Source organism: Ischnura elegans, chromosome X, assembly GCF_921293095.1.
Source record: "Ischnura elegans chromosome X, ioIscEleg1.1, whole genome shotgun sequence".
NCBI classification, from domain to species: Eukaryota; Metazoa; Arthropoda; class Insecta; order Odonata; family Coenagrionidae; genus Ischnura; species Ischnura elegans.
This window is the reverse complement of record NC_060259.1, coordinates 2023547-2044872: the sequence shown is the minus strand read 5'-3', so window position 1 is coordinate 2044872 and position 21326 is coordinate 2023547. Positions and strand designations below refer to the sequence as shown.

At 42.6% G+C, this 21326-nt stretch overlaps 1 protein-coding gene across 1 annotated transcript in view; it reads left to right on the top strand.

Moving 5' to 3' along the window:
- The first annotated feature begins 3356 nt into the window (after positions 1 to 3356).
- The window catches only part of LOC124171939 (espin), a 445604-nt gene continuing 427634 nt past the window's right edge, over positions 3357 to 21326 (top strand). The window contains exon 1 of the mRNA XM_046551385.1: positions 3357 to 3464. The gene's annotated coding sequence lies outside the window, so the exon portion shown is untranslated. The remainder of the gene's footprint in view (positions 3465 to 21326) is intronic.

The window sequence follows — 21326 nt, the reverse complement described above, 5'->3', positions numbered from 1 at the left end:
TTCACAAAGCATAATATAACTTAATTATTTTATTGAATTATTGAGGGGGCTCCGCCCCCCCAAACGAATCTTTGAGGGGGCTCGGGCCCCCTCAGGCCCCATGGAGTCGGCGCCACTGATTACATCCCTACATAGTTCTAACTTTGCTGCGGATTGCCCTCATAAAAAGTTAAAAGTATTGCCTTTGTATGAATGTGGAAGAATAATTACATATACATAATATCATGCGATCCGCCTCTAGGGTGTTTGTCAGGGGGTCATCAATCTACATCTACATAGTACCCCGCAAGCCTCCTAAAAGGTGTGTGGCAGGGGGTAATAGGATACCAGCCTTTTTTAGGACACCGAAAATTGATGCCGAGACCCTCTTGGAATATATTATGACAAATTATTGGATTTGGTCGGCGGCAAATCGAGATGTAAATGAAACTTGTAATACTGGAGGATAATGATCAAAAGCTTACGAGCTGTGTTGTTGAATTTGGCAACGCCGTATAAGTGGAGAAGGTAGTCCTATTCGTACGGTACGAATTCACAACAAAACAGTCTGCACACAATCCACATTTGAGATCGCGAATCGGTTCTGCTGCCAGCACACAAGCTACTACCTATTTCAATAATATAGGTAAATCCATAAACAATATACTAGCATAGACCATAAAATATGGTGGGAAATAGGCAAATACAATTATCAAAAACTGGAAGTCACTGCCATTCTTATATTCATTACGTACAACGTTCTCCTCTCTGGTACAACTTACAATAACATTGCTCGTTATGATGCAACCAACTATTTATTCACTGATTTAAAGCCTTAAATTAGCCCACACAAGTTATACTGGTGACTTTTCTCACTACTATTCGTTGAAATAATAGAATTACAAATTTCACCAGCATGCAATTGGATTCCCACATGCGCACCACGCGGTCCCTTTTAAAAAGTTGAAAAGTTTTGCCTTTGTATGAATTTGGAAGAATAGTCAGTTGGTACGAGCAAAATTTTTATGGCCGTGTGGTGTGCATGTCCTATTGCATGCAGGTGATTGATCACCTCCTGGCAATCACTGTACAGGTGTCCAGGTGAAGGGCATTATGTCGATGTAGATGATAACCCAGCGCGCTACCTGTAGGTTGTTTGGCAGTGGCGCAGCGAGGAGGGGTTTTGGGGGATAAGACCCCCCCAGAGCTCAGAGAATTTTTTAAATTTTACCTTGTATTTTTGCCTTACCATTTTACTTGATTGACTTGATATTAATAATGGAATAGTGTAAGGATTAATAGGATATCCCTCAGAAAGCCGTAAAACTCACCATTTTGAACCATTTATCTTTAAAGCCCGCGATTTATTAATCTCGCTCCTACCGCTTATCCTAGTGGGTATTCCATACCCCCACACACCCCGGTATTAGTTGCACCTAAACCCCCCCAGCCTTAATTCCTTGCTGCGCCCCTGTTGTTTGGCGCACCCACATCTAAAATTTCCCCCAATATTTGTTATTTGGCGAATAAGGATCATAAATTCAAAATAAGCCTCCGCTGCAACCGTCAAATACGCTCAAATCTTCCTTTCTTCTTTCGAGTGCATAGAAGAATGAAATGGTTTCCCCGATTAAGCATAGGAGCCCTTCCCAATTATTATTCGCATTTATATGACCAGGCTGGAAAAGATTCAACTGTGGGCTTTTTTGTATTTTGGACTGGATATATTTTTGTACTGTATGTTATCATTCGACCACATGGTCGACTTGTAACAATTTTTTTAACAATAATAATTTTTTCCGCGCAAAATAAGGGACCTTAGTACTTGAGTTAAGCTGTGGAATAGAAAACTTTTGCATTAAGTTTTGGCATGTAATAACTCATAAATGAATTATATAATACGCTAACTTTCCCTTTTTCTATCACTAGCTTGTAGTTTTATTCGCATGGTAGCATGTTGGTCTAGTAGTAGTTTAGTAGTATTAAGATTTAGGGTTCGTCGACGGCCAGTTCATTTCGCACCAGCATCTTCGTGTCCTTAATTTCTGGTCTAACCTCATGTCTGATACCCTAGGGGTTGTCCTGAGTGCGTAAGCAAAGATATAGATGAACTAACGAATGACCTTGCTGCTATCCAAGCGTGGTGCGATGCTTGCCAGTTAGAATTAAATTTGAAAAAATGCGTCGTAATGAATTTCTGGAAGAAGAATAACTCCCTACAACGTAGCTATATAATTCGGGGTACCCATTTAGGGACTGTTGAATCCGTGAAATATCTAGGAGTTAGACTCAATAATGATCTATCGTGGAATAAACATATTCGAGAATTAATCGGTCAAGTTAATGGTTAAATGGGTTTTCTTAAAAGAATATTAGGAAAGTGCGACGACAGAGTGAGAGAAATTAGCTACTTTTCAATGATTCACACCAGTTGATTCTTATTTGTTTCAACACGCATTGTTGAATTTATTTTAAAAGGTAACTATTGTCAAACATGGGAAATAAAATAACAAATATATTTATGTGATTTCACAAAGCATAATAGAACTTAATTATTTTCTTGAATTATTGAGGGGGCTCCGCCCCCCCAAACGAATCTTTGAGGGGGCTCGGGCCCCCTCAGGCCCCATGGAGTCGGCGCCACTGGGAAGGGTAGACCTATCCTTCCCTTACCCTCATTGGAGGGTAGACCTCCCCACAATTGAGGAGTTTATTTTTATCAGGGCTATCTATCCGTAGCTTACCCTTCGAGATATTTGTGACGAAATATCGACGACCCTTTCGCAGATGAGTTGATGACGTCATAATGTCATAGCGGTTGTATTGCCGATTCTCCTCGGTTTTGTGTATGGACCTCGTGAGATTCGTTTTTTCCACTTTTGTGATTAATTCCCCCCCTAAATCAAATATTATCCCTGAAAGAGTATATGATTAAAAAACTAATTCCGTCACCAACTCGTGATAAGTGGGCGGCAACTGCCTGTCACGTTTCCTTGTTCTAACCTGAGGAGAGAATTTATGAATCGGGAATTTTCCGCCGTAACTTATCTTTCCCTTACAGAAACGGCATTTTTTAAAAATGACTTACGATTTGGGGCCCGAGTGGACATTGAAATAGCTCGTACAACTCGGTCTATACATCGTTCAGGTTGACGGGCAGTGCCCCAACACCGCCTGCCTGGTGAGGGGTAATGCGTAGCTGTAGAAATCGGGCGCTCATGCAATGCCGGGCCGGATGGTGTACAGCCGGAGCACGTGCTCGGAAAGCGGGGCAGCGGCGGCGTGGCGAGGAGGGTGGTCGGCGGCGTGGCCCATTTACGCGGTGGACGCAGCGGCGGCGGCGGTGGCTCATTGTCAGTCGAGTGGCGTGGGTCAGTGTGCAAGGTCGACAGGAGAATCGTGAGTGAGGTGGTCGACGAACTAGGATTCTCTCTGCTGCGGTTGCTTCCTCGCCTCGCCGGCGATCACATCGGCCTACTCCCAAGGTGAGTGCCTGCCGGAATCACATGGATACAAACAATCACTCGCTGGAGAATGATTCATCGATGAAACGTAACTACTGCGCTGTGCGTTAACAAAGGCCTGTCTGGGTCGTCTCGCAACGTCCCCTGAAGTGGAATCGTCCTCCTTAATTAATGAATTATTAAGTTTTCGTTTTTGCACACTCTCTTTTGCTACTTGACCCCGACGAAGCCTATTAGAAATGACGTAGGGAGAATTAAAATTTTAGGTCTTGTTCGTTTCGTAATGAATCTCCTAAAGGTGATCTCGCTGATGATTGTCAAACAATAGACCCTTGACGATGGTGACCGAGGCAATGGTGAAGTTATAGTCCCCAACAGTGAAGTTAAACCAAATCAAACAAAATTCAGCCGGGCGGTCGCTGATGTATCGGTCCAGACAAGACGGCTTTCCCATCAAACTGAACCCCATCGGAAAAGGGATCCGTCGCTCGATTGCGCTCGCTAACTGTTAAGACTGACAATTCGTCCTCCATTTATCTAGTGAATGTGGTTTTGTCTTCACCTCTTAGGAACTGTTTGATCCTCGATAAAGCCGTTTCAACACCGTTCTTGTCCCCATTCCTTTGGCCCTGATAATAATTGCAGTCAGCTGCTGTTTTCGGGGTTAAAACCTGGTACTTTTTAACCTTAGGTGCAATTATTAAAAGCGCTGGATTTTCGAGACTCGCGATTAGTAGTATAATGAACCACTATCAAAATATCTCAAAATTTACAAAATGTGATCGAAACTCAAATTATGCGTTCAGACCATATAAAACATTTCAATACGGCCCGAATTAGCATTATGGGAATGAACTTCGTGGAAATGAACCATACGTTATCGCGACTAGGGAAAATGCAGTGCCTTCAGCAATCGTACCTTGTTAATATTATGGATAAATTCGGTGCAAAATAAAAATCATTTATCGAAAGACGTTTTTCGTTGACTACATGGATTTTTGTATTCCCTTTTTGCAATACTTGTCATCGTGAAAGTAAAGAAATATGCTGATGTGAAGAGAGCGGTGATGGAAAGGGAAAAGTGGTTCATCCCATGACGAGGCAGAATGGTGCACATGATGTGACAATTGCATACTGGTAGGAAACTATTGAAAATTCCGTAAAGATTGATTGGGGGTATTTTTATTTTCTGTTCGTCAAAGGCATAGCCTGGGTATATCAAAGAAGAATGACTATTTTATGTGAAGAAATATTTCTGTGATATTCCGGAAATAACTTTTGAAGTTATGTTGTCGTAAGAGACGTGTCCACTGGAGCGCGCATTATACAAATCGGTCGGGTCTCGAGAGGGGAGGTCTGTCAATGATAAAGGGGAGGAAACGAGCGGAGACATGTTAAACGTAAACATCTGGATGTTATAAGGAAAATATTTTGATTGTTAAAACAACTTTTACCTTGCATAAGTTACTCAACAGCACCCACGACCATCTGAGGAAAATTATGCCATCACTAATAGATAAATTTCTTGAATTTGCAATTCCTGCGATAAACTTAAGAAAGAATTAGTATTCTTGGGCACGAAAATGCTGAGCATTTTAAAAAAAGGTCGCAATAAAGATACACGAATTGCTTTGACATTGCTGTTGTCATTTGAGGGAAGAAGGCAATTTTTTGCGTTTATTTTGCATGGAAGAAATGGATTATGTATCTTTCTTCATTACAATATTCCATGAAAATATAGCCCTAATCTATTTACGGAAAGGCAAAGGTCCGTGGTTCGATTCCCTGTACATGGAAAATTTTTCTCACGGCATTTATACGACTCTATTTTGTTGATGAATCTATGGGTTTTAGGAGGTGTATATTATTCGTCGGCCGGCAATAACTATTAATTTTTGGAATTGCCGAGTGGGCGAAGGAAGTTATCTCTGCGCAATAATTTTCCACCGATACTTATTTTATAGTGAATATCCGACAAGTTTATATAAATTTTCATGTGTTTAATACATTCATTGGAATATTTGAATGAATGCAATAAAGGTAAATTTGAAGTGTCTGTTGAGATTGCTTTGCTCGCAACTTAATTAGTTTATTTGCATGATTATGAAATTTTCATTGCTACCATCCTGCAAATATTTACACAATATCAGTATTTGTATTTATCCAAGAATCAGAAAGTTCAAAGTCGCAGATCAGTATGATTTTGTTTCTAGGCTAGAAGAAACGGATTTTAAACATAGCAGTTCAACAACGTATCACGTTTATGCCATCGAACTTGGATTGATTGGAATGATACCGTGGAAATAACATGCATACCTAATTGACCTTGATGCGATGTGTTTTTAATGACGAAAAGCGTCATTAGCCTTTGAAACTGGGCTGGAAACTGCTTTGTGGAATGCTAATGACTCTCTGCGATTCATCGAAGCATACTGAGCGCAACTGTTGTTTTCCCCACTGGCATGGCACAGTCCAAGTGAAGGTCATGGCTAAATCAATGCTCAACATTTTTCTCGAGTCGAACGCAGGACTACCCATCCTAAGAGATGGCTGCGAATCCAAGGACAAATCCTACTCTTTCTAATTGAGGAACAGAATTTGAGCGCATCTACAACCAGACAGCTTGGTTAAAACGCCATTATTAAGGTTTTATAAACAGTTTTTTCCTTCTAAGACCCATGTAAATCAAATACTCACTACGCAAATTCCTTCATAATGTTCGCTCCCCTCCAAATATCCTCTGTGCGGCGCAACTTCTCGATTCACCCTGACACCTCCTGCGACAAAGCCTGCACCCAAGGTCACTTCATCTGCATGACGTCACATTGATCGGTCATAACCAAGCGAGGGTTATCTCTGGTAGCCGCAGTTTCCTGCTCCAAGCATCTACATCTACATAATAGCCTGCGAGCGATCTCCAGGGTGTTTGGCAGGGGGTGACCAATCACCATCATGCAGCATGCAAGAGGACCGCCACATGCACACCACACGTTCACAGAAATAGCATTGAGGTGCATGTCAAGTTCTTTGGCGGAATGGAAGAAGTTAACATATATGGAGTTTTGAAGAGTAATTGTACATTCTAGTGCTAAAGTTGGCGGTGTCACAGCAAATCTTTAATTTGTAGTAGATGCGCAGTTAGTGAGATACCATGAGAATCCTATCTACCATTCCATTCCTCTGCATGAAGGATAAATGAGAAATGGCTTATGGTCTTGTAGAGGAAGGCATTCTCACCATCATTTCGTGTGAGCAACTAGAGGATTCATGACGAGTTACTCTTTCCGAATGAGATTGTGCATCAGAAGAATGAGCATCGCCGACTACTTTTTGATATGATAGAGGAGAAATACTTTTAAAAATTTATTTTCCACTCTTCAGCGAAACCTAGATCGGTGCATGTTGTAGGAAAGTGCGTAAAATTACTAAATAATTGTTTTCTTTCAATCGTCGTGATTTAAAATTCCCATAAAGTAAAACCCAAGTCAGTTGTGTCATTTCGACTATTTTTTTCAAGGATTCTCGATGCAGTGTTTGTCTTTTCATGGGAAAATGTATAATGGACGGAAGTTAAAACTTACCACGGAGGTGCTCTGGCAATCATTATCAAAAGATTATAGGTTATGTTTTGCATGGTTGACATGCCCAAGCGATGAAATTCCTCGCCAAAAAGTATCACATTTGTATCGTCATCAGAAAGTACCCTTGAGGCGATTACTGTGCTCTTTTTCTTAGGAATAAATGAAAATTATGCTTTAATTCGTAAATCAAGTCACGTTGAAATTCAACTAGGTACATATTGTGTTGATACCTGAATCTGAAACTAATTCTCAAAATTTGAGTCAGTCCCAGATTGATGTATTTGATAGGTATACATCCACGGCATCATTTTTATTGCTGGGGTTAACTAAATTACGGAGGATCGGGTTGGTGTAGTGGCTAGAGTGTTGGCTTCCCACCCGGCGGGCTCGGGTTCAAATCCCGGCAGTGGCAGAGAATTTTCAATGACTGCCCGATCCCTGCTTGAGTGCTGTGTGGAGGACATTTCAAGCGCAACACTCCGTCCGTCGGATGGGACGTTAAGCCGTGGTCCCCTTGGCGCCTTTCGTTAAGAGCAGGCTAATGTCGACGCCGGGTTTCTCTCCACCCTTCCTTCCATACCCTACCCTCATGGCGCAAATGACCTCAGCTGTCGGTCGCCTCCTCCAAATACCATACCATACCTTAACTAAGTTACGAAGCCACCGAGGACCAACACTAAATATTTTTTTACAATTTCAATCACTTGTCTGGGGACATCTGCAACGCGTCAAAATATATTTTATTGAATTTTACGTCTTTTTTTCGGTCAAAAGATTATCCTTCTTTGAGAGATCCTACATTATATATAAGGGAACATAAGGTGGTTGAACATGACCCATGAGATGGCACTATATGGTTAACATATGCATGACATTGAATCAGTGGCGGATTCTTACTGCAACACTCGCAGATTCTAGCTGGTAAGTATTTATTTAGGGAAACTTTTGGCGGTAATTTCATATGATTAGAGATGGGGAACATCATATTGTGGTTTGCAAGCTCGAATGGAAGATTTTTTTTGCATTAACCTGTGGACAGTCCGTGTCAAACGAATGCATATCGGCCAGCCAGCAGGAGGATTTCTTGGCGAATCCATAAATGCTGACTTACTCCTTAAGTCGAATCGTGATATTCTCACGCAATTGATAACTAGTTTGAAAGTAAAATTTTACCTCTCTAGATGATGGAGTTTTAATGAAGCCCATGTGGTGACATGTTGCGTGCGATCATTGAATGCTTTGGGAACCTTCGGCGCCGTTCTCGATCAACATCGCTCTCGGGTAGAAACGGAATAGCACAAATATGGAAATAGAAGCCCTTCACTAATACGAAAGGCAACCAGCCCTCGTATCAAAGGCTTTGCAGTCTACTTCTGGATGCATTTGTATGCAATATTTTTTGCAGTTTACAAGATCATCCGTCGCAAACGTTACAACTACAATTACATTTCTGTCAAGCAAACTAGGCGTGTTAGGTACCCGTGAAAAAGTTTTATCTTCCCTGCTTCAATATGGTAGGCATTGTGAGGAAGTTACAAATGAGAGCATCTCATTGACACACATTTAAACAGCTAGGGCGTGATCGAAATAGGGATCAGCAACTTTTCGAAGGATTAAAAGTGAAATGGATCTGAAACGGATTTACTGGAGGAAACAGTAATCACTGTATGGTAAAAAAATACATTAAAATTACTAGCCAGTGTGATACATCTGATTCTCAAAAATGGTGTCACACAGGAGAGTTCGCATCTTTTCTATTTCTCTTACAGTCGAAAATATAAGTTGATTCAATTCACTGTCAAAAATAGAGTTTCTATTCCCTTTTAGTGCATAATTACAGAAAAATTATGCTAACTAACGAATTTCATATGATAGCTCTTGTTTCTCATAGTTTACCATTTTGCTCTTTTTTTTAATTTTGATCTCTCACTAACTTGATAAAAGGTGAGGTTAGAGCGCCGTGCCTTGGACGGTCGTGGAACGGGAAGACAACCAACTGTCGCGGGTGGATGGCTACCACCGGTGGAATAGTGCTTACGAAATACTTTGCTAACATTTGTCATACGCCTTTTAAGAATGATAATTCACTCAGCTATTTGCCGCAGTGTGTAATAAAGACAGAGCAGACGCCTACGGTTGCGTCGTCCAAATATCTGCTCCATCCCTCTTCCAACGCAATTCCATTTGTAAGTTGACCACTCTACTTTCTATATGCTCAATATCCCCTCCATTCCTATCCGAAACTCCTCCCAATTATTACACCTCCCCTATTCTGTGCATTTAGAGGACGTAAGATTTCGGCAGGACTTTATTTTATGGTTCGCATAAAAATTAAAATGGAATTCTTGGTGTTTCTTTGACATCTCTAACGTATTTCACCATGTAAGAAACACCGATTCGGAGGCTCTCTTAGTATTAGGCTGAATTGTGTTCGTTTGAGGTTTCCCGGCGTCGATTCATTTCTCTGATTCACAAATATGATTGCGTTTGAACTTTTCTCGCCGGATGACTGCCGGGAAAACTCCGCGTGATGTCGTTCTGGTTCCCGCTGCCGCAAGTGAGGTAATCTTGGGGCGAAGCTTTGAGCGATGATACGATGCAGGCTGCTAGCAGGTAGCAGAGTACCCTGCTAGCAGATAGCGCTTGGCTTAATAAGTATTATTAATACCTTATCAAACGAAGAAAACTTTCCGACCTTAGCCAGTTTTAATAGGTGATTATTAAGACATGTTTCCCTGAGCTCTGTGCCTCATGCATGCATTGGTAATCTCAGATTATGTAAAACTCCTATCTACTCGTATAGAAACTAGGTCCCTGTGACGTCACGTGGAGTGGCATCGCATGGGCGCCAATCTGGCCTTCAAATGAGGATAAAATTGACCGTTGCCATTCGTCTAAACCGGTATTTCTAGGGCACTTTTACCCTTCTACCTTCCCAACTCCCGTGTGTGTGACGGTCACTGTCGTGAGCGAGGGCTCCACAAACCTGAGTGCGTGAGTGCGTGTGTCCCACGCGGTCATTTGTTCCCTTGAGCAAATCCGCGAGGTGCGTGACTGAGAGCGTGTTTTTATTTTGTCTTTTTCTTTTGTGTGTGTGACGGTCACTGTCGTGAGCGAGGGCTCCACAAACCTGAGTGCGTGAGTGCGTGTGTCCCACGCGGTCATTTGTTCCCTTGAGCAAATCCGCGAGGTGCGTGACTGAGAGCGTGTTTTTATTTTGTCTTTTTCTTTTGTGTGTGTGACGGTCACTGTCGTGAGCGAGGGCTCCACAAACCTGAGTGCGTGAGTGCGTGTGTCCCACGCGGTCATTTGTTCCCTTGAGCAAATCCGCGAGGTGCGTGACTGAGAGCGTGTTTTTATTTTGTCTTTTTCTTTTGTGTGTGTGACGGTCACTGTCGTGAACGAGGGCTCCACAAACCTGAGTGCGTGTGTCCCACGCGGTCATTTGTTCCCTTGAGCAAATCCGCGAGGTGCGTGACTGAGAGCGTGTTTTTATTTTGTCTTTTTCTTTTGTGTGTGTGACGGTCACTGTCGTGAGCGAGGGCTCCACAAACCTGAGTGCGTGAGTGCGTGTGTCCCACGCGGTCATTTGTTCCCTTGAGAAAATCCGCGAGGTGCGTGACTGAGAGCGTGTTTTTTATTTGGTTTTTTTCTTTTGTGTGAGTGGGTCACTGTCGTGAGCGAGGGCTCCACAAACCTGAGTGCGTGTGTCCCACGCGGTCATTTGTTCCCTTGAGCAAATCCGCGAGGTGCGTGGGTGAGTTTCACGTTTGTATTTTCAGTTAGTGTCTTATCTTGCCATTACCTCCCGTTCGCAATTACCTCCCTTTAGCAATCTGCCCATCAAAGAGTACGGCCTTGGGGAATTAATTTTTCTTTAAACTGTTTAACGGCCGTAGTTCGTTCAATCCCTTATACCAAATAATTTGTATATTATGAATACACTAATGGTGGGTAACGAATCGCAATCAATGCCTTTCGTTTTCTTTGATGAAGGAAACTACCCTATTTGCAATTCTGCTGCGTCTATGATACCTCGCGATCCTTCAAGTAAAAGTAAATGGGCTAAGAGGCCATCATTTCACTGCACGCGTGGATTCAGTGCTCTGCCGACGGCGATAGGGAAGTGCACTAATTTTTTTTATTGCTGAATTTGAAAGTTTATCCTAAAAAAGAAACATTAGTATAGTCACTTTTATTTTCTGCATCTGGGGTATGCACTTTAAAACGTTTTGAAAGTCGGAAAATTTCATGTTGCGCTGAAACACAGTGCCTCCATCTTGATTGAGATGTGACGTCACAAGGCAGTAGTCTCCAGTGGAGTATCGCTGTATTCCGTCGCCTTCTTTAGCGCGGCGAGAGTTTCCGGGAATCGGTGGAGTTTCCTTCCTAAAAATGTCGTCTAGTACCGAAAACATGAATTCAAAATAGAATTATAAATGATTTTTTGTTCCAAATTTCATCTCGACGTCGAAACAAAAGCCTGGAGAAGATATTCATTCCCGTGCCTTAAGCACAAGCTATACGGAATAAATGGTTCAAGGCTGCTCCTGACTCTTACCTATCGATGATATTCTGTTTTGAAGATCATTTGAAGGTATTGTAAGATCAAATTGATATTTATATTATAATAATTTACTTAATAGGTACCTCAGTCACATCAGAATGTGTGTTGAGTCAAAATATAGCATCTTCCGCGTAGACCTACGTAATTTATAAACTGAAAGTAGTTTGGTTAAAGAATTATGGCGCGACTATTTTTTTACACGACCGGGCAAAATGCGTACTTTGCCCATGATATGTGCATATATGATAACAAACGATTTTTGTTAAAGTTAATCTTTATTTGTTGAAATTAGTAAATTTATAGGTGATACAGATATAAAGGTACACGGCAGGTCGCGCGGCGTAATTTGTACTCCACTGGTGACGGGTTCATCTTGCTGATCTAAAAAATTAGCTACAATACCTCGAACTTTGAAAACTCGCAATATAGGCAGTCAAAGTACATTGTAAGAATACACGAGACCATTATAGCCCAGAATGTACGTACAATGTCGAAATCCTTGGTTTTCAAAGATTGACGTATTATATACGCCAGCGCGCCCGGTCCAGGGTTATCAACTTTTATTTCATCCTATTTGTTTGTTGAAATTATATTTCAGAATGGTTCTTTTAGCACTGCTACTGAGGTAAACTGGTAGGCACTGAGTACAAGGTACTGAGGTATGTACTGAGTAAGTAAACTCCCTTTGGAGTAATGTGAATTACAAGTGTTCGAGATATATGGCATTTTATATATTCGCTTTTTGTTCTTATTAATTATGCCTGTACGCATATTGTTGCTTGCCGCGAGCCTTTAATGGTATGTGCTCTTGCAAGAGTGCTTTTCATTTTTAATGTGGAAGCCGGTCAGTATAAGCAAAGAAAAAATTAACATTTTAGCGCACACCAACCCTTGTAGTCATCGTATCTCTGCGTTTGTAATGACACTGCTAAAATACCTAAACGCCATAATGATGATAAAAAAATTGTCTCATGTCAATGATTGCTGCAATTATAATTAATGATAAACTTGATGCCGTATGATCACAATGAAGACAACAAAAAATAACGCCATGACGTAGTCTTGAACCACGGTCCTTCGGGTGAGATCTTCCCTTTGAATCGTGCACGCTACCACTACCCCAGCCGACCCATTAGGAAAATGAGGATATTTTGGATTTATATATATAATTTGTAAAAAGTAACGCATGAAAATTAATTAATTACAGCCTAACTAACGCCCTAATTGAAAAAGATGCAGTAAGGTACGCGGTCTCCCCTTGTTGGCCTTAACGTCTCGCATTTCTATGGAGCGTTGAACCTGTCCTCCTTATTCAAAAATTCAGTAACCATAAATACATCAAAGTTTGGTATACCATTTATAAATCGTTGGAATTTTCCTTCTCCCAACCAAGATTATCTTTTCTTGAACTCATCCTGGACAGCGAACCATTGCAACAACCAGCCAGCTCGGGAATACGGCTAACATACCATGATTCTAGTTGCGAAGGGCGAACGTTCCGGTCGGCGTGAATACATACGCAACGAATAAGTCTTGCAGCAAACGTCTGAAATAGGTTTATTAGTTAGACTCGGTTCTTACAAAAAAAGTTTTGGCATGATAAACGGCATTGTGCCAAAATATACCCAGCGAAAAATAAATGCCATCATGCATTTATTAAAGATTCAATGTATTATTCGGACTACTCTTTCCAAACTTGAAGTTGACACGTAAATGAATATTAATATATTACGCAATGATGAAGTCGTTTACTCAAAAGAGAAGCAGCCACATATATATTCTGAAGATATTTTATGACAGCAAAAAACGGATACCCTCAAATTCTGTAATTTTTCTATGCAATAATAGTGGTAGAACTAAACGGTGTAGAAGCTGCCTTCTGCTACTGCCTTGTGACGTCACGGCCAATATTCAACGGGTGCGGTCCAATGAATGCTACTTTCGCTACCAGACGCTACAGACGGAAGTGCTCTGGAGCACCGGTCCATAGGCGCTACGTTCGCTACGAGAATTTCTTTTCGGACCGGTCAGGAGCGAAGTCAAGATGGCGGAAATGAACGAGGGTGGGCAAACTGGGATTATGAAATCGAAGATGTGGTTTTAATTGCGAATTGAGGTGACTATGATCATTGAATATTAATAAATATGCTTGAACATCATTAAAATGAATTTTATTTTTCAATATCGAGGCTCCACATAGTAAAGGAAGAAACTTTGGACTGTATTTCTCACACCAACCCTCGCCTACCCTTTTCAATGAAACTCATTACCCTAGTAAAGGAAAAAGTAGGTACTCTACCGTTTTCCCAGTTGAAACATATTAACTTATCATGGTTAACGACTATTAAAAAACATTAATCTATTTCATGTATATCCTATTTTTCTTCAGATTTTAATTTATGGCATGAGTAAATTTGTCGATATATGTTCTTACAATCCTTTCTTTATATTACATGCCCCTTTTAATAATTTTTGTTGCCTTTTGTATGTAAAGGCTGCTTCCAAAGACATTTGAGTTCATTTCGGGGGAGATACGAGAATGTTTGTCGATATTTAGTTCTTGCTATATATTTATTTAAATCACTATTAAATTTACATCTATTTACTAAGTGCGTCTACTCCGTTACTTCGTAGTCACTTATATAGGAGAAAGGCGTCCACATTCAGCGTCCATCATCTGCAACGTGAGTAAACTCTCCATTGCCTCAGTGCATTCCCTTCGAATTTCCGCCAAAAACTGACTCGCTCCTCCGCTGACCCAAGTTTTCAGGGGAGCGTCTGGAGCTGGTCCGGAGCGAGGCGGGAAACGGGTGTATGACGTTTGCCGTGACGTCACATCCTAACCTGTAGCGCTCCGTAGCGAATAACGGACCGCTTGGTGGCGCTCCGAGGCATTGGTAGCGTTCAACGGACCGCACCCAACATGGACAACCGTTTTAGCGGCCTTCGAATTTTTCCATATTTCGGACGGTCATCTCGAATCAAGTATTCACTATTAGGATTTAAACTGTGGTTTTACGACATTATGTTATTCTGAACTCTAATTTAAGAAATGTGTTTGGTGCATTTGAAACACTAGTGTACTTCCCTATTCATGATGGTCGGCAGGGCTCGCAAACGATAGTAAATCCGAAGAGGAGCGATTTGGAGCGGAGTGAGGTAGGATGAAGTTTCTCTTCCCTCTGGGGCTAGAAAGTGCCAAGGAAGGTTGGATTGACAATAATTTAATGGCTGTGTCTGCGGTGTAATCTTGAGGATGAGGCCTTGGGAGAAAGTGAAGCTGCTCAGATCGTTAACATTATTTCTAGGAGAAAATGATACGTGAGATACTTGAAAGGCAGTTCTCTAAGTCAGCAGCAGAGCTGATCATGGCAAATGTGACAAATGGACTCAGGTGGCCCACTGTTTTTCAAATTGAGTTAATTTTCCTCAAACACTCCTGAAATGTTCAACAAAATTCTCAGGGAATTTTTTGGTGCAATGATGCCGTTGGATTTACATCCCAGGGACCTGTGTTCGATCCGTGCAGCTGCTAAGATTTGAACACGATTTCTGATGCCTGCATGCTAGGGTATTGCTTTTTTTTCTCTGAGTTTTTATTTCTGCCTCTTAAAATATGCTATGGGGTGCACAATGGATATCCTAAAAAATCAGCTCGATTGTTTAACATTTAGACGTCGCTCAAAGAGCATAAATGCAATAATATTTAATTTTCCCGTTTTTTTTTATAACATCATTTTCAGAGGTAACGCACAATTTTACAGTCTCATATGACCAAAATTCGCCCCATTTTTACGTCCGCTCAACAGTTCTCCAGGAATGCAATACTTTTCCGCGAGGTATAGCCTCGCGTCACACTCCTGACGGCGAGCTGGTCGCTCGCAGGCCGCATTCACGGCCAGCGACAGTCATTGCCTTACGCCCCTCGCGCCTTCCCTAACGAAAGTCGGCGGAAGAAGGTAGGAGTCGAATACTATGTTGTGGTTTTTCATAATGTGTGCTTGCTGTAGTTTATCCTTAAAAATAACTACAGCACTGTTCATCGAACCTAGTGTAGGATTAAAAAAGAAATTTTCTGGATGAAAATGCCAAAATTTATGATAGAATGAGGACATAAGATAACCTAACATGAAAACGGTTATTTACCTCTATTTACGCTTGTCGAATCAATTAAAAATGCTTTAAATATGTTATCTTATCTCCACTCCTCAACACAGTCATGAACAATCTCAGAAGTGGCCCGCCCACTGGCAGATCTGGTGAGTTTTGGAATGTGTAATGTTGTTTTTCTTTCATCAATCGGCCATGATATTAATGGAACCATTAAATGACGTAATATGCAAAATAATATTTAAATTACTTTATTCAACTAATGAGTAAATATTTCCTTAAGTAGCCAAACTGTACAAAATCTGTTACTACAACATAGTAGCAACAAGAACCTTTGCCGCTCCTCTCGCGCCAATGCCCAAGGCAACAAAGGTCAGTGAAGTTTGGGGAGTAATGAAGATTTTCCTACCAATCTAACTTTTACTTGACGACTCTGCAGGCGTATCATTAAAAGAATCCGTTTCAAAAACATCCTCACTGGTTAAGATCAAAATATCGTTATTTCTTAAAAGAATAATGTATCATTAAAAACAATAGCATTGCATGAAAAGGAAATCTCGAAAGACTTAGTTTTACAAGGCCTACTTATTTTCCTGTTTACTCTTTAATTCAAACTTGCCGCGATACTCGTCATATCTTCTCTCCCTCTCCACTCGACGCGCCGACTCCTCTGCCTCCTCTCTCTCTATTAGTGCTAGATTAAGGATCTCATTTGGCAAGCAAAAGGCGCGTTATAGCTGTCCCGGTAAACCAAGTCCACCCCAACCAGCCAGTTTTACAATACATTTAATTTTATGCGCATTTGTCTATGATGTGGATGTTTAATTTTGTTGGTGCTAGCAGAAACTTACGACTAATAATTGTATGGAAGTTTTTCAGAAAATCTTTTTGGAAACACTATCTCTATAAGTACTAGCTTAGCTCTCTTTTGAAGTAGGTACTTATACTATCAGGTCCCGGTCGCCTCTGAATTTTCACGAACATTTTATTCACATTATTTTGAATAACTTCTTGAGCATTTACCGCGGCAATATCAAACATCTGATCCAATTTTCCCTTCAATTTGTAACAAAAAAAAGGTTTATTCTCTCCGATACAAAATCACAAGTTCAATTGCTATCACAAAACGGTGCCGTGCACACGCGGCCATGCTTCGACCGCACTCCCTGGCTCCTCACGACCCACTGCCCGCGGCTCCTCCCAGCTGACTGCCTACACGCCGCTCACCAGCCCTCACTCCTCCAGGCAACCGGTCTTCAGGCGTTGAGCGCCAGCCCCGAATCAAGAGGGGCCCAAAAGGCGCACTTTACCCGTTACACAGCATCCCCTCTGAAAAAAAACCAATACTATTACAAAACGGGTCGGAGGTCTTCGATGTGCACGGTGCATTCCTTCTTTTTACGCAGAGATTCGAGCCGGTAAATCGTTGGGGACACTTTCCTCGTGACACGGTACGGACCTTCGAATTCAGGCTCGAGTTTCTCGGCGCGGTACTTAGAGGCATCTGATAAAACGTGGTTACGTTTCCATACAAGCGTACCTATCTCACACTCTACGTCCCTCCTCCTTAAATTGAAATACCGCGCTTGCCTCTCGCTCGCCTTTCGCATCGCTGCTTCGGCGCTTTCATAATACCTGGGTAATCGGTCTTCCAACTCCTTGTGGTAGGCCGAGGGTTCAAATGGAGTGCCTTTAGAATCATTCAGAACTCGGAATGGTTCGTTAGGTCCTCTGAGCTCCCTTCCTAAGTTTAAAACAGCCGGGGAGAAACCAGTAGTCTCTTGTTTGGCTGTTCTCAAGGCAAAAATAAAATGGGGAATACCCTCATCCCAAGTCCTTTGCGCGCCGCGACAGTACATAGCGATCATGGACTTCAACGTCTGAATGCTCCTTTCCGTGGGGTTTGCGCGGGGATGATAAGGTGCGATATGCGCAAGCTGAATACCATAGGTCTCGCAAACCCGCTGCAATATTCTCGAGCGAAACTGCGGACCGTTATCGCACAATAATATTTCTGGACATCCCCAATGGTTAATGACATTGGAAAGAAGCTGTTTAGCGACATCATCTGCCCTAACGGAGCGCAAGGGAATAGCGATCGGCCAGCGCGTACTAGTGTCTAGAAAAACCAATACGTATTTATTTCCTGATCTCGACCTTTTGGTGTCCGTGATAGTATAAACGACCATCAAATATGACGTATTCAGGATTTGATTCCGGCTTGTCCTCTACGTTCTTATATAATTCGAGATACCAGGGATCGACAACCTTCTTACCCTCCCATTCGGGAGTTCCTACAAAATAGATGCGCGAAAGCGCATCTGGGACGACATTCGATTTTCCTCTCCTATGGGTAATGCCGAAATTAAACTGTTGGAGTTGCGTGACCCACCGAGCCAGACGCCCCTTGGGATTTTTGGAACACAAGAGCCAAATCAGCGAAGCGTGGTCGGTGATGACTTCGAAACGATAATCTTCCACGTACGCCTTAAATTTAATTATAGCGAAAAGTACGGCGAGGCACTCGCGCTCGGTTACGCTATAGTTTCTTTCCGCCGGGTTCAGAGTTCGCGAAGCATAGGCAATCACGTTTTCACCAGAGGCCGTTTCTTGACACAAAACCGCACCTACCCCCACTTCCGACGCATCACATTGGATAGTAAACGGGAGGTTAAAATCGGGGCAAGATAATATCGGAGCTTTTGTTAAACATTCTTTCAATTTGCTAAAAGCTGCCGCCTGGGCCGCTTTCCAAAGCCAAGAAGACCGTTTCCTAAGCAAGAAGGTCAGGGGCTCAGCCACTGAAGCAAAATTCGGAATGAACCTACGATACCATCCTACAAAACCTAGGAATCTTTTCAGCTCACTTGCATTTTTAGGGGTGGGGTAACCTCGAACGGATTCTATGCGTTCTGGATCGGCTTCGAGCTTCCCGTTGCCTACTAATTTCAACTTTTCCTTGAAAAAGCTACACTTTTGATAATTGATTTTCAAACCGGCCTTTCGGAGCAGGGAAAAGACGCGGTGAAGCATCTTCTGATGGTCCTCGTAGGTTTCGCTGACAATTATAATATCATCCAAATACGTAAAGCAATACGGTTCTAACTCTGCCCCAATTACAGTGTCCATCAATCGCTGAAAAGTTGCCCCGGCACTGTGCAATCCGAACGGCATCGCCCGAAACTGAAAGAGGCCTTTACCCGGTACGGTGAACGCGGTTTTATCCCTACTCCCTTGTTCCATTTCTACTTGCCAGTAACCCTTTTCTAAGTCAAGAGTGCTTACCCACTTAGCTCCCTTAAGCCTATCGAGGATAGTGGCAATATACGGTAGTGGGTAGGCATCTTTCCGGCTCAAGGTATTCACCTTCCGAAAGTCTACCACAAACCTACGCGACCCATCCTTCTTAGGAACCAAAATAATTGGGGACGACCATGGACTTTTAGAAGGCTCAATTACGCCGTCCCTCAACATTTCATCGACCTGGGCATTGATTTCGTCCTGAATTTTGGGAGAAACAGGATAATACCGTTGCTTAACGGGGACTGCGTCTCCGGTATCGATCCGGTGGCGAATTACATCAGTTCTCCCAGGTACATTTTGAAAATGTGCCAGTTCCCGCTCCAAAAAATTCGAGGTTTCGTCACTAACTTCGATAGTTCCCACGTCGTTGCTCACAGCCAACCCCCTTTGAGGCGGGTCTTCTCTTAATGTCATGACCGGGACTTTGGTTCCATCAGCAAAAATTAATAACTTTTCTTTACCAAAACGTATTGTTGGCCCACATGCGAAAAAAAAGTCTGCTCCCAACAGAATTTCGCACGGCATCCCCGACAAGACATATAACTTACTTGCCCATTTAAAAGAGCCAATTTTTACAGACGTACATATCGGTGGGTCTAAAGGTACTATTCGACCGTCCGCAACCTCGACGCGTTTGTTATGGCAATGAGAGACAAGTTCACCCATATTGGTGAGATAGTTTGCTATCTCTTTATTGACTAAGGAAATAGATGCCCCGGTGTCTAATAGTGCCTTCACCTTACGCCCTTTTAATTCGACAACTACAAAAAAACGTCCCTCTTTCGCGTAGCATACACGATCTTGGACTTTAGAGTTCATGAAGCCGCGAACCTTTTTCCACCCACTCTTTCCAATCTTTGTTTCTAGATGACGGGTTGGAGTAGCGACTCTCTGACCCCGTGATCAGAGAGTCGCATTCTAGTTTAAATCTACGCTTGCGACAACTGACCTCTTAGATATATTGGTGGACTTCCGCGGCTCAGGGCACGAACGAGTTATGTGTCCCGTTTTCCCACAGTGCCAGCAATTTTCAGCCTTAGTCGCGCTAGAGCCTCCTTGCACCTCGCGTTCGCCCGTTGGGACATAGCCAAACTCGCGATCAACCATTTGATGGGGCCGTGGAGGAGGGCGATAAAGTTTACAGCGTTCTTGTCGCGCCTCAATTTCTGCGCCCACGCTAACAAGTTCGGTAAAACTATGAATGCTTAGCGATGTTATCTTAGTTAAGTAGAACGGATGGAGATTATCTAGCGCTAAGGACAGTAGTTCCCCTTCCTCCAATGAATTTTCCAGCCTAGCATTCATCGTTCTGAGCACTGTAATGTATTCATTTATCCTCTCCCCTTCACCTTGCGTACGGGCAAACATATCCTTCTTTAGCCTAATATCGTACCCGAAAGGCAAGTACGCCCTTCTCATTTCTCTTTTGAACTCTCCCCAAGAGGATATACTAAATAGGTTTGCTCGGAGCCATTGAGTCACCTTCATGCCTATCATTTCCGGAACTAAACCCCACATTTCCTCGTCCGAAACTCCCTTATATTCTTTGAAGGCGTCGGCGCGTTCCAAAAAGAGATTTACCCCTTCACCCTCATCACCGTCAAATCGTAAATTCCAGCGGACAATATCGTTTGTCAGCCCTCTTAAACGTGCTTCACCGTGATCGGGACCCTGAGGAGAGAGGCGCGTCAGGGCTTCTATCAATTGTGACAATTGGTCTGTTGCACGTACTGGTGTTGAAACCCCTCCAGCTTCTTCCTCGGATACACTCGCGGCGTGAATTTCTTTCACTCGATCCCTCAATCGCCGCCTGACTTCGTCCACAGTTCCGGAATGGTCTAACGTGAACCTGTGACACCATTGCAACGCGTCCTCTTTCGAAAGGACATTAATCCAACTAGTTCCTTGTGGAACTGCCATTATTTGAAAATAATTCCCTATGCAAAAGGATAAAGGTAAAGGTACTATGACTTCTCGCCTCCGAGGTCCGTCGGGGCATTAATCTACGGGATGGGGTTGGACCGTGGTAAAGGAACGAGGGGTTTGGAAAGCGAAAAACTAATTAGAACACCGAAGCTGCTGGCTGTCCCACCAAAAACACTTAATGGGTAACTAATTGTAAATTCGTACTTACAGAATGATGTCGAGCCCCCACGTCGGGCGCCATGTAACAAAAAAAAAAGGTTTATTCTCTCCGATACAAAATCACAAGTTCAATTGCTATCACAAAACGGTGCCGTGCACACGCGGCCATGCTTCGACCGCACTCCCTGGCTCCTCACGACCCACTGCCCGCGGCTCCTCCCAGCTGACTGCCTACAA